The following is a 15,797-nucleotide window of genomic DNA, read 5'->3' on the forward strand; positions in this document are numbered from 1 at the left end:
GTTACCTAGTTTCAATACTAAGCAACAAGGAAAAAGAATAGCTTTCAGGATTTATTCACTGAGTACCCTGAGTTCAATCTGTGTTGTTTATGAATGTTTTCTTCAGTTGTAATCTAGATAAGTGTAATTCTTAATTGCTGCACTTACAGAATACATCTTTCACAGTGGCCTTTGTCTCAGGAATTCGACTTTTGCTCCTGTGCAGTGCGCTCACTTTCATCCCACCAACTTAATAGAAAATCCTTAATTGCTTTCTGTTGGTTGACATACATCACCATTGGATTCAAATTTTGTCTGTCTAAATACACAATAGGCCCTGCTGTTTGAACACCACCTATCCAGCGTATCAGATCATTTCACAACTCCAGACTCCATTGCCCAATGGTATTATACTATCTAAACACTATATCATAAGACCTAAAAGAAATCCCTCAACCAAAAAACATAAACCAAAACCTGAACATAATAGCTAGCCTAAAACACCATCATAACAGAGACAAATCATAAAGAGAGAGCCCTCTCTGATCACAGTTTGGCTAGAAGCTGTGATCCAAAGATTGGTTAGTGGTTACCCTGGCCGTATTCCCTTGGGAGTCATAGGGAACAACCTGGGTGTTAACAGAATCCATGATGCACAGAAACAAGTTGTAAAGAGACATTCTTGTAATTTGAATATCATGTCAACCATGAATTATTATAAACTTAATATAGTCAACTAGATCATGCAAGTCGAGATTATAGAATTCCAAGGATATAAAGCATCCACATAAACATAAATATATTCTCCCAAGCCCTTCCATTCTACTTTGTGCCAAAGAGGTGAACTAAAAAAGGGTTAACATAGTTTACAAGTGGCATTCCCCATAGCAATCCTTGTTAGCAAAAATATGTTTGAACTGATCTCATAGGTATGAAATCTCCTCCTGCTTTTATGTTTTAAAGGTAGGCTAAGAACACCATATAGTAGTAGCCTCTATCTTATGGGCACTCAAATGAGAGAGAATGACCCTTTATAGTCATCACAAACATATTAGAAAGAACAACTTTCAAAACACTAAATGGATAATAATAATATGTTTACTGAAATTTAAAAACAAAGAGCTTACTAGTAACCATCACGTAGGCCACGTAACGTATATTAATCATCCATGCCCCAACAGGAAAGTTGAATCTTCCCACAATTAGTGAAAAAATCATGATGGTGCACCTCAACTCCGATTGTGATTAACCATAAGAAATTATTAAAAAAAAAAACATCTAATTACATTTACTCCAGGTAAAGAAATCTGATAGAAAAAAAATAAAATGTTCATTTTCCCAGGCCCACCTTGACCCGAAAAGAATAGAAAGAAACTAGTAAGTATGACATAAATGTAAGTAATTGAATATATATGTCATCCACTTTCAAGAACATGTAAAGGAATGCATACTTGAAGAGTGCTTTACATTATGTGGGGAGGTTAGAGATATCCTTCCAAACATAGAAAATTTTAGGGGCGAATGTTCTCCCTTTGGCGAAATTAAGGGGTTTTAAATTTTTAGTGGGCAAATATTTTGTATCATAGTACATTTTTACAAATCACCTCAAATAGCCCACCTTATTTTAAGGGAGAGGGTAAAAAAGGTAAATTTAGCCCTTGAAATTAGGAGTTACAACCTTCCATTCGCCCATTTTCAAGAATAGGTTTTATTTAAGTGAATCCTATGGGCCTAAGGCCCAAATACCATATTTATAAAAGAGGTATGGTAAATAAATAAAACATTTGTTATATTTACTCCATAAGTCACCTTATATACATGCAAGGGTGTAAACAAATAAAAATATAAGTAAAGTGGAGGTATGGTAAATAAATAAAATGTCTTTTTATACTTACTCAAAAGGTATGGTAAATAAATAAAAATATAAATAAACTAGACGCATGGTAAATAAATAAAATCTCTTTTTATATTTAGTCCATAACCCTCGTTCTATTTATGAAGGCTCAAGAAAGAGGTTTTATTTAAGTGAATCCTATGGGCCAAATACCATATTTGTAAAAGAGGTATGGTAAATTAATAAAAATATAAATAAACGAGAGGTATGGTAAACAAATAAAACATTTTTTTATATTTACTCCATAAGTCACCTTATATTTACGAACACTCAAAAAATGCGTTATATTTAGGTGAAACCTATGGGAAAAATACTATGGGACAAACACCATGGACTAGATTGTTATTAATACCATGCAAAAAAACATTATTAACCCTAATATTAGTATTAATAAAAATAAAAATGGCACATGGTATTGACCCATGGTATTCACCTGGAATGTAGCCTATTTAAATGGGGGAATTAAACCAGCATAGATCCATCTTTACTTTGGATCTACTAACCCCCGAGAGGTATCAAATATCGTGATATGCAAACTAGCATAGAGTGAAAAAATATTTGATCTGATCAAGAGTAAAAATGGATGTTGTAATTTAATGTATGTTAAACATTTTAGCTTGGTTAAAATAAAAAATAAAATAAAAATCAACTATTAATTTTATTAATTTTTATAAATTACTAATAGTAATTTTTAAGCTCCAGGTTTATGATAACCCACGGTATTGACCCATGGTAATACCATGGTATTCGTGTGAGCATAGACTATTTAAAGGGGAAATTCTATCATCTTAGATCCATCTTAATTCTGGGTCTACCAAGTGCTTAGAGGGATAAATAGATTTCATCCCCCTAAGAGTGGTAGATGTGGAGTTAAGATGGATATAGGTTGGTTTTTATGATAATGAAGATATTAAATAGACTTAGGAAATTATATTGTAAAAACATCTTAAGGTGAATGGTTAAAGCATAGACATTGGACAAGTATATTTGTATACTTCTGTTTTAAACTGAAACAAATCTAGGGCTAAAAGGAATGGATTGATTGCACTAGTCATCCTTCTATAACTTTCCAACATATGCTGGAGTAAACAGATTGTAATTTGGGTAATTTTTCTAATTGCAAACAGGAACATACTTGTGTATGTGTATTGGCAGGGTGGTTACGAGGTCCCTAGAAGTGATGAATTTGAATTTTTCTTGGTTTTATATATAGTATTAGGTTTTTTCTCATGCTTTCTGTGAATGGCACGGGTGAATTTTATCCTACACCCACTAGGTTATCGATATGTAATTTCGGTAATTTTGATTTCAAAAGATATTTTAAAGAAATGCAATGATTTCATTTGTGTTTTCAATAAACACAAGATTTTATAATTGAGTAAAATATTCACCATGCCTGGTGAGAGATTCGCCAAAAAATTATATATACATATCATGTTATTGATAAAATCGCCTTCCATTTTTCCTATATACCATGGATATTCGCCCATTCATTATACATGTAAATTTAGGGGGGGTTCTTAAAATTTTCCCTGCTTCCAAAGTGCCCTTATCACCCCACCCATAAATCTGAATACTTCCAACATAAACCGGCTAATTTTGAACATAAGCATGCATAAGTTCATTTATCCTGCCTCCAATCTCTGGAGGGGACACATCGATGATATGGGAACCTTTTTCGTAAGGACTAGGTATTTAGTTAATTCAGCTAGTTACTTACAAAAAAAAACATAGCTCGATACACCAGTTGATTACCTCGTTCCTCATCACCAATTTATTTTATATTAAATATGAAATTTGAGAAAAATTAATAAAAACAAAAAAGTAAATATAATACCTAATATAAAGTAATATAAAGTTAAAACTTGTTTAGTATCTAGGCAGGGTGTGCATGTAACTCCCACATGTCGCTTAGAAGGAGTAGCTCTGTAAATCCATTAACAGGTGGGAACTCTTCAGTTCTGGAAGTGACAATGATGAAACAGATACGTAAAAACTAACAGGTGGGAAGTCTTTAGTTATAGAAGTGACAATGATGAGACATATAAGAAAAAACTAGACGAAACAATACACAACATCAAAATAGATAGCTTGCTAGGGAAGCCTCAAAATGCATTCGAGTGGGATATGGAATCTAGATGCAGAAGATAATGATGGCCATCAAGGATGATATTGTATCTATTGAAAATATTATTGAGGATCATCTCACAACCCATTCCATTAGCTTTCTAATGGTGAATGCGATCTCAACTAAGTAGAAACTAGAAAGTTGAGATATTGAAGCTCTTCTATAGTTTCTTCTTCCTTTCATGGTTGGTAGCACTGCCTTGTTTCATCTCTGTATAGTGACTCGGTATAGTTATCTTGCAAGAAAAAAATGATATTAGGAAAGGCCAAATGAAATACACTAGTAGAAAATGAGAAATTAGTGACTAGGTGACTAAAAAAGATAGTGACCATAGCGTTTCCAAGTGAAATACTACCAAAATTGAGCAATCTTAAGTGACTGAACTAAAAACGACTAACATAAATCACTAATTTAGTCATGGGTTAAAATATGTGACTAGATAATAAGTAATAAAACTAAAAATGACTAACATGAATGACTAATTTAGTCTAATAAAAAAATACAACTACCTAACAAGTACTACAATAATATGAATCATTTTTTTATGTTAGTCATCCTAATTGTGTCAAACAATCTAAACTTACAAGTGATAGGGGATTGAAAGGTTGTTAAATATTGGTTGAAAGGTTATCCTTAAAAACTTCTTCATCCTCACATGGTACAATAAAGGTGAGCCAACTTTGCATTATTTATCTCTAATAATTTGTAATTTTAAAATTATATTTTTTTAATAAAAAGAAATTATTTCATGTAATTTTAAAAAATCTATTCATTGAATCTAGTTGGATCTAGTTCTAATTTGAAATTAATTTGAAGACCAAATTTAATTTTTAAGACTATAATATCAAATAAAATTACTTTAATTTCATATTAACCAACCTAGTTCCATCTTAACCCCGGATCTATCAAGCGTCGAGAGGGATCCAATCTCTCGAGGTACAAACTTTTTTTCTAGTGCAAAACTTGAGGAAATGTTTGCACATCGAGATATTGGATCCTTCTTGGCACTTGATAGTTATAGGGTTAATATGGATCTAGGTTGGTTATATAACACTATATAATATCTATATTTGTATTTGTGTCTCTTTGTTATGTCTCTCTCCCTCTCTTCCCCTCTCTCCCTCTCTATGTATATCCCTCTCTCTATTCCCTCCCACTCTCCTCTCTCCATCTGATCCGGATTTAAACAGGAACGCAACAAATTACAGAGATAACCATATACACAAAGATGCAGCGGAAATAATACTTCATTTCATTAATGGAAAATACTGAAATATGCTTACAAACAGAAATGGAAATAAACTAGCTAGGGCGATGGTAGCTTATCTCTGAGAAGAGATGTGATGGCTACATGCCTCTGAACTGTGTTACAATGAGGCTCGAAGGCCTATTTATTGTTGAGAAACAATGGAAAAACCCTTAACATTCCAAAACCTAACCCTAGGAGATGAAACGCCAAACTGTGGGCCCGTTTGGGGGTAAGTTGGTACATCAACTTCCCGGGGTCGTAACTTTGGCATATGATCTCCGTTTGACGCGTACAATAGCTCATTAGAAAGATCTATCTGAGCACTATCATTGTTGGAACGGGCAACACCAGTCCATTCCATGGATTCGTGTTGCCCTCGGATTCCCCAAAAAACGTCGTTTAGGGCCTCAAAACGGCTCCGGAAGTTCAGGACCCAAAAAACTGCTAAAAATAGTAAGTTGTGCTACAATTAAGGAAACTGAAAATGCTGAGAAAGACAATGGTGGGGGTCCAGGTGGACTTGGCAGGTGGCCACCAATATCCACCTGGATCACCATCACTCTCTCCCCATGACTCCCTTGTCAACCCTTGTCTCTCTCCACCTTTCTCCCTCTATGATTTTCTTGTTCCCTCCCTCTCCTGCCCTCTCTCCCTCTCTATGTATATCCCTCTCTCTATTCCCTCCCACTCTCCTCTCTCCATCACTCTCTCCCCATGACTCCCTTGTCAACCCTTCTCTCTCTCCACCTTTCTCCCTCTATGATTTTCTTGTTCCCTCCCTCTCCTGCCCCATCGAATTGCATCTCTCTCTCCTCATCCCTATCTTCCTTCCTCTCTATCCCTTATCTCCCACCTCCCTCTATCTCTCCCCCCCAAATCAATCTCTCCCTATCTCTCTCTCTTCCGTCGAACTCTATCACTATCTCTCCCCCTCCCTGTCCTTATCCATCTCTATGTCTCCATCTTTCTCCTTGACCCTTCTCTCCCTATCTCTATCCTCTCCTCTTATTTCTCTTCCCTCCTCTCCTCTCTCCCTCACTCTCTCTCCATCTCTTGCTTCTCATTCCTCTCTCTCTCCACCTCTATCTCTCTATGTATTTTTTCTTTCCTCCCTCTCTCTTCCACCTCTCTTTCTCTCTGCCCTCCAAATTTTTCACTATCTCCCTCCCTCTCTCCGCCCCCTCCCCAACTCTCTCTTAAATTTGATCACGTTGTATTGTGTTTAAGAAATTATCTAAATTAGAATAACTTAATTGGTTGTAAAATATCAAATCTATATTTTGGATCAATCATATCAAAGAAAATAAAATAATGAAAAACTTTAAAAAACCATGCACTATATTTAATCTATTATAATTATTCAATTTTCTTGCTCTCATCCCTTGGATCCTTAGCTATGATCTATGTCAGTTATATATATATATATAGAACCAACATATATCCATCATAGCTTAATTTTATTAAAACCTTAATTTAATTTCTATGGGAATATTTTTAGTAGTCGTGAGGATAGAGGGTTTAGATATATCTCAAATTGTAACATTTTCCCTTTTACATTCAATTAAAATAATGTTGAAATTAAATTAAAATTAAAATTTTTAATATGAATTAAGTTATGGTTTTTTGGCATGTGGTATTGATAAGCCATGGTATTGGCCCATGGTATTGTAACAAAGCCGATTTAAAAGTTAATATCCATGGTAAAGCGAGGGTGAACATCCATGGTTAACAATATTGTCATATTGTTATAAAATATTTTGAATGTGAAATAATTTATGGTTTTTTGGGCATGTGGTATTAATAATCCATGGTATTGTAACAAAGGCTAGTTTTTAGCTGTTAATAATATCTACACATTATATCTACCGTAATGTGGGGGTGAATATCCACGGTTAAGAATCTTGTCATATTGGTATAAAATATTTTGGTTGTGAAATATGTTATGGTTTTTGGACTTGTAGTAATGATAAGTCATGGTATTGGCCCATGGTATTGTAACAAAGCCTATTCACACGTTAATAACCAAATCAAAATATAACAAATTGAATTTTATTAATTTAACTTTTTATTATTAAAATGTTTACACTCATCCCAATATTATTTTTAACTTCTTCTTCTTCTTTTATTTTTTCCATTATAAATATTTCTCTTCTTTTCCATTTCCAGTTTAGCCCTGGTTTCAATTCACAGATTACAACACCACATTGTAGCTGTGCATTTTTCTCTTCCTTGTTAATGTCTGTGTGGAAATGCTAGAAGAAAGACCATCAACTTGATCTATGGATTTCATGGGATTCGAACACTAAATGGAGGTTGCATGGGAAACACCTTAGGAGAGTATCAACGATTAGATGGAGGAAGGGAAAGGTCATTTAGCGTGGAGATTTTGGCCATTTTTACATGGGTATGAATTTGGACTCTGAAGAGTTCTTCCTTTTTACTAAATATGATTTTTGTTATTATGGGTAAAAAATTTCGAGGGTTTATATGATCAAAGCATAAATTTCATCTAGAGTTGAGGGTTTAATGATTGTGATAATGCAGATCTGAAAATGAAGATATTGATTGTGGCCAACAATTTATCAAAAGACAATGAACAAGTACACGTTTTTCATGTCCTTATTGGACAAAGGGTTTAATGATTATGATAATGCAGATCTTGATTGTGACGAACAATTCATAAAAAAACATGTTACGAACAATTCATCAAAACAACAATGGACAAGAAAGCATTTTTCATGTTCTTATTGTACATATTAGTTCGCTCCTCCCTAACTTTTCTAGGGTCAGAATGCATGAAATTTTATTTTTTCTTTTCACCTTTTTTAGTGGTTGATTGCGTTGAGAGGTGCTCTACAACCCAGCATGGGGGTAGATCTCACATAAACATGTAAATGTAAACATTTAACATGTAAATTTTAGCATTTAACATGTAAAGTTTAACATTTAACATTTTTAATCTAATGTCGGTGCTATTTAGAAATCAATCTAATATAAAGAGTTTTATGAACACTAAAAAAATAGGTATGGTAAATAAATAAAAATATAAATAAACTCGAGGTATGGTAAATAAATAAAACCTCTTTTTATACTTACTCCAAAGATATGGTAAATAAATAAAAATATAAATAAACTAGAGGTATGGTAAATAAATAAAACCACTTTTTTATATTTAGTCCATAAACCTCTTTATATTTAAAGAAGACTCAAAAAAGAGGTTTTATTTAGGTGAAGCCTATGGGCCAAATACCATATTTATAAAATAGGTATGGTAAATTAATAAAAATATAAATAAACCAGAGGTATGGTAATTAAATAAATTTTCTTTTATATTTACTCCATAATTCAATTTATATTTATGAACACTCAAAAATGAGGTTTTATTTAGGTGAAGCCTATGGGCCAAATACCATGGGCCAAATTATTATTAATACCATGCAAAACAAATATCATTAACCCTAATATTAATATTAATAAAAGTAAAGATGGCGCAGGGTATTGAACCATGGTATTGAGAACCGATGGTATTGACCCATGGTATTCAAGTGGAATGCTGCCTATTTTAAGGGGGGAATTAAACCAGCATAGATCCATATTTGCTGTGGATCTACTAAGCCCTGAGAGGGATCAAATATCCTGATATGCAAACTAGCATAGAGTGAAAAAAGATTTGATCCTTCTCTATGCTTGGTAGATCCAGAGTAAATATGGATCTGTGATGGTTGTTTGTATAATGGAATCTACCATATCCAAATTCAAAGGGCTTGAGTGCTGAAAGAAAATTTTCTGGTAGGATGCAAATACTAGACCTTCCTCAAACTTTGTTACACGAAATTAAAATAAATTTCTTATAATCATGAACATAAAATATTTTTTTGTTTCATCCTTAGATTTTGATCTCAATGCCTATAGTTTTAAACCATGTTACTATATTTTAAGTAGAATACACTTAGATCCATTAAACCTTACAAATCTCCAAAGCTTAGGTTAATTCACATAAAAAGAAGGAACTTGAATGGATTTTGCAATTTAGACTCAATGCTTATAGACAATGATTAAAAATGGAAGAACCCAAATAGTCTGATAACTTTTACCCACCCATCAATTTCCAAGACCTTTACTATTATTCTGAACCTAAATAGAGAGAGTAGAAGAAGAAGTGTAGCCTAGATGAGGTGGACTCAGACCTGCTTGATACTTTTCAAAATTTGGGCATGCCCTTGACTAGAAGAAGAGATTGACTAACGTTGTTGTAGATGTTGTTTTTTTACAGTGTTTTCATTGCTACGATGCATAGGTAGACTCTATAGCCAGTTGAGGTTATCTTTTGTTCATTATAAGAGGTGATTCAAGAGTATCTTGATCTAGTTAGGAAGTATCTTGGCAGGTTTGTTCCTCCTACTGATAACTATTATGCTGCATTGTATTTTTTTTTTAAGTGATAGGTCCTTCTATTAAATCCCCAAGCACAGTTTGTCACCCATTGAAATATCCACTTATTTCAGGATGAATGAGATGGAGACCAGGCAGTTTGAGAGGACTCTTATTGTTGTATATGAGAGGATTTTTGTGAGGTGAGAGGAGTTCTGTGACATATATTGAAGGATGCACTACACCATTTTATGACATCATTCATCTCCATGCTGCAGTAGTGGATCTCTATTGCACTGAGGGAGAAATGATAAAGTATTGCATTGTAAAGAACTGTTATGTTGGGGATGAGGAATACACACGTGGGATTTATAATTTTATTATGAAAAGAGTTTTGTGCGATGCAGACAAATCAAGGATTTCGTGGACCTAAGTAGAGACTGGTTTGACAATCATCTAGAAATACTCAAGCGTTGTTTTGAAAGGTGATGGTGCAATTGGAGAGTTCTACTCTATTTCCTTGAAAAATAACTATCAATAGGGGGGACAAATATGATCCATATAGGGAAGAATTGCAGGAGTAGGATTATTTCTAAAATTATATCTACATGATTATAATTCCATGAGATGGTGTCTCAATAACACTATTCTCGAGTGACAGGTGCTAGATGTAGATAACTTTCTCATGTCGTACAGGTAAATCGTATCGTTATATTTCTATGAAATCTCAGAATGTGTTCAAAGTTTGTCTCAGATAAGGAAATATGTATGTACTCTTGAATTTATCTATGTTGTAAAGATCAAGAATAGAGTTTTCATTGAAAATAATTGGGATCTACCATGTAAGTTTACATCACTACATGGAATTATTGATTTTTTAGATCCCAACTAGTTAGGGTTGAATTTATTTTTGTTGTAATGAGATTAAGAACAAAGTTGTCATTTTAATCACTGAAATATACCATGTAAGATTTATTCATTACATGAAATTGTTTATTTTTTAGATCCCAACTTATTAGAATTATGAAGAGACCTCTTTCATGACAATATTTGTGAATGCTCTATTCTTTCTCAAAGAATTACATATTACTTAAAGGTGGAAAATAAATGAGATGAAGTTGAATGGTTTTTGTTTTGAAATGTGCAGAGGGAGTGTAAAATCATTTTTAGTTGCGTTCAAATATTTTGGAGCACCAACTAAAGTGCTTCATTTTCCTCCTAGTTAATTCCATTTCTACTATCCCAATTCTTCTAGAAGTGCTTCTCCAATGTGATCTCTTAACTAACTCAGAGGGAAATTGATTACTTGATTGGAACCCATGGATTACAATTTGATTAGAGGAAAGGGATGAGAAAGCTTCATATTCTTCAATATATTCCTTAAGTTAAAAGCATATCGAATGATTTCTTTTCTATTTAATTGATACGACAATCACTCAAGCATTTGTTAGGATTTTGAGACCTTTTTCAATGAATTTTTTTTCTAAAAGTTATGTTCTCAATTAAAGAAATTAAAGAAAAGGTGAAAATGATGCAATGGAAGGATTTTCTATTTTAATGCCTAAGAATTCCTTGCTAATGCGAAGGGCTTGGTATTTTCTTGACTCAATATTAATCGCATTTGACTTCCTAGCATTTCTTTTAATTTCTTTTTTGTTGTGTTTATATTACTATCCTTGAAGTCAGTGATTTACTTTGTGTGTAATAGGAAGTATTAGCTACTAATAACTCTCAAAGGTGATATTGATGGATGACTAACTTTAAATGTCCCTACTTGACACTTTAGTATTACATGATCATGCGAATAAATTATTAATCAATATTAAAGGGAATATGATTAACGTGCAGTGTTTCTTGGCTTGTCATATAATTACTACATTTTGGCCTGCAATAATAAATTTGAGGCGACTTTTTGGTTGTTACTTGTGGAGCTTCCCTTTGAATCAGAAAAACATCGAGGATAAATGTCCATTGCACTGGCATTGGACATCATCAAAGAGGAATTCACCAAAAGTAGTAGAGGACATGGGAAAAATTGGTACAATGAACATACAATTGCTAGAGAAACACTGAGGCACCATAATTTCTTGTGTATTTAGATTCACTCGAAATTAACTAGTCACAAAAAGTACCTTTTTTTTCCGAATATTTTCATGTATACAGAAATACTAAAAACATAATTTCAAACTAATTATTCAAACTAATAATAATATGATAGTCATAATTTACAATTAAATAATATAATATGATTAATATTATAGGACACAACTATAGGGTCTAACTGTGAGGGGCATTGTGACAATATATGTACACTTCTCATTGTATTAGACAATCATCTCTTAGAGTGTGATATCCATCCAACGAAATGTACTCCCAGAGGCCATTATGGGATTGAAATTTTTTCTTTCAATGGAAAAGTAGTTATATATTTTCTTAGGCCTTAGTGTTCTTCTTCCCTAAGATTTTGACACTACTCACTGCTAGCACCTTCATTCAACCAAGTGAGGTACTCATTTTGGAAAGTTGGATCATTTTGTCTCCACAATCCAATATGATGTTGGATCAATCTCATGATCCTAAAAACATAGGTCATAATAGCGAGGAACTTTTAATGTGGGCAAAATAATATCCAAATTGAAGGAACATGACACTTTTAGAACAAACAATAAGCATATTTTTTACACTGATTTTTTTCCCCATTTGTTTTCACAAGTTATCAATTGCCTAATATTTTAACATGTAACTTAGTTGGTATGATTGTGCCTAAGGTTTTGTGGAAGGTTGAATACTAAGTTCCTAAGGTGTTATTTTCTATGGTGATGTTTTATTTGCTTTGTTTATACATGTCATCTAGCCGCATAGTGGCCACTATCGAATGTTGAGGTATATGTCGTATAAATCTTTTATGGTCTACTTTATTTTATATTAAAGTATTCATTGTCTTTCATATCTTACACTCTGCATTGTATCTTCTTTCATTTTCAAGAGAGGAACTTTATATTGATGGTAAGAAGCAGCAATTGAAGAAAGAGGAGAACAATAATACTGGAGCGACAATTGCAAAATGAGAGAGAGAAGATAATACGTCTAGTGATACACTTAGAGTCAATATCTTGCATAAGACACACTCATAGAGATTGATGGTCAAGCCTTCAGAGTTTGTGAAATTACTTGCAATGCTTTGGCAACGCAATGATAATGTTTTGACATGATGAAACAATATTTCATGTGTAAATTGTAGTCCATCCGATATTAAGTTGAAAACTCATACTGTAATACTTAATATTTTATATAATAAAATTTATATGGTTGAAATTCTTTTTATTTGCACTTGATATCATTTAGTCTTGTAATTAACATATGTAACTTTGTATTATCATATTAGATAAACATGCACATTGTATGGCATTTTTTTAAATTTAGTTTCAAGATCATACTAATTAATTTATGTTGATTAATAATGAACACATAAAATCAATCTAAACTACTAAATTAGTAGTTTATATTAATTAATGATGAACACGAATAAAATGAATATATGACTAAATTAGTCGTTTATAACGATTATGAATAAAATGAAATGAAATGAATAGAAACTACTAAATCGGTCGTTTATATAATGAATATGAAAATACCAAAAAAAGATAAATGACTACTGCAAATGATAATTCTTTTATTAAAATGACGACTAAATTTTGCATATATGTGACTATTAGTAGCTAATTTACAGTATCTTATAACACAACTAAAATTTAGTCATATTTCTTTGGTCATTAATTGGTTTTAAATGATGACTAAAATTTGCATATATATGACTATTAGTAGCTAATTTATAGTATCTTATAACACAACCAACATTTTGGTCATATTTCTTTGGTCATTAATTGGTTTTCTCAAGGATTCATATAGTAATATATTTTGTTTTATATTTGGTCATTAATTGTGGCAATTAATGACTAAACCAATGAAAAATTAATGACCAAATTAACAACTAAATATACTACTAGATGGTAAAATTGAGGAAACCAATTAATGACTAAGCTAAAAATGACTAAAAGTTGGTCGCGTTATAAGATACTATAAATTAACTACTATTGGTCACCGACTAAAAAATGGTCGTTTATATGCAATTTTAGCTATTTTTTTAGTAATTAATTAGTCATTTTGTACTAGTGAATAGCTTAAAAATGCTTGGAGTAGTGTAAATCTATTACCCTTAACACCACAAGTTTCGTAGGGGGTTTTACTATTCTATGGAACCTAGAAGAATTGGATTTTTCAGACTAGTTTACTGCTAGCATTCTAGTAAGTCGATTCAGATCTCTGGCATCAAAATAATCTAATTGCATTTTGTCTTTGGGCCCTACCTCCTAGCAAAGAAACAATAATTTATTACAGGTGCATGGTAGTTTATACAAGCTTAGATGTGGATTCAAAAAATACTAAATGTAACTCCAAGCATGATATATGCTGCTAATGCAACTAGTTGTAATTTTCAAGTTCGCAAAGAGAAAAATAAACCTTGCTAAAATCCACGCCACACATTTTCAGGTTGAATATGCAGGACAAAAAGAAGAATAAATGCAAGTTTGGGAAGGTTGGGCCAATTGCCAAGGCCATGACTTTGAACATAATTGATGAGCTTCTGGTCCTCTTTGTTCATCCAAGGTCCTCTCTTCATCCATTTTCAATCACCACAGTAAGGGACATGTCCCATGATCATAATTATATCTTCCTTTCACCTTACATATTGCAATTAATTTTTCGTTTTCCTCATGTCTCTCTTGTATTTTAGGTTTGCAACCCTATCTCTCTGTATTTCAGGCTTACCTAGTCTAGGATCACATATATATACATGCTATATTACACAGGAAGTGCCGTACTACATATGTTTCATATATCATTTTACTCTTTTAACAAGTGTTTTCATGAAATAAAACTAGAAACAAAACTTCAACTTTAAATTTATATGGAATAATTCTGTGGAACAATTTTATACCAAGTGGGTTTGTCACAGAGTCACAAAGTCTGTGTGGGCTTCGGAATGAAATTCCATGGAATCAGTGTGGTTGTATTGCACCTAGCTACATCCTTCTCACTAAGAAAAAACAAACCAATGCCTTTTGGAGAAAGGAGAAACACTGCCTTGCATAGCTGTCCAGGTTGCCTTGCATGGTTGTCCAAGTGGTAGTTGTACAAGGCCATAGAAAGTTTTGAAAAAGATAGGGATTATGAAAACATTTACTGTAATCAAACTAATGCTAGCATTAATTTACATTTCTGAAATGCGAAAGACAGAACTTGAACATAGTATATGTCTATGGCCTCTTCTCCTTAGGAAGACGCCAAATCAGATGATCAAATGAATTTCCATAGGGTTAGCAACCAGCAGAGTACACGACAAAGTAAAAGGACTAATAATTCTAACATAAAATAATGCTAAAAACACCATTCTAATTACTATAGTCTCATGCTAGAGGACAGGGACTAATAAGGAGATTCAATTGGAAAAATCTAGGAAAACCAAACTCTAAAGGGAAATTTTTGAAAATAAGAAATATAAGATACTATTTTAATTTATCGTACTTTTTGTGAGATGTTTGTGCTATATTTATGTTGTCCACCATAGGCATTGCAAAGATGTTATTAGATGCTATTAAGTTGAAATTACATAATTGAGTAAAAATCTCATAATTAATTTATAAGGAAATAATTATTTTGTCACAATTTCATAACTATGAAATAAGTATTATTTTATAATAAGGAAAACTCATAATTGAGAAGAAAGTTCATAGTTATTTGGGAAAGATAATAATTGAACACAAAAATTGAAGCAAAATCTTATTATAAGGAAAACTATCATAATAGGTTGACAACAAGCTTATGATTGAGCATGAAACTTGTGAATGTCTTGGAATTGCTTATTTCACAAGCCATGAAGTCTATCTATGAATTGTAGTCTCTTAGTTAAGATGCCATCATGCAAATCTATAAATTGTATCCACCCAATTCACATGTCATAAAAACTATCTCCAAATCTTCTAAATTTCCATAAGAAGAGGTTTAATTGGGAAATACAGGGAACTGTGGTTTGAGAGTCTTTATTATAATGGAATAGATTCAAAGGATAGGACCAAAAAGGTGAGAGTGGAAATGTTAGTGGAATGGAGTCAAAT

Source organism: Pinus tabuliformis, chromosome 8 (genome assembly GCF_031772625.1).
Source record: "Pinus tabuliformis cultivar Carrire ecotype Pingquan chromosome 8, CPIR1, whole genome shotgun sequence".
NCBI classification, from domain to species: domain Eukaryota; kingdom Viridiplantae; phylum Streptophyta; class Pinopsida; order Pinales; family Pinaceae; genus Pinus; species Pinus tabuliformis.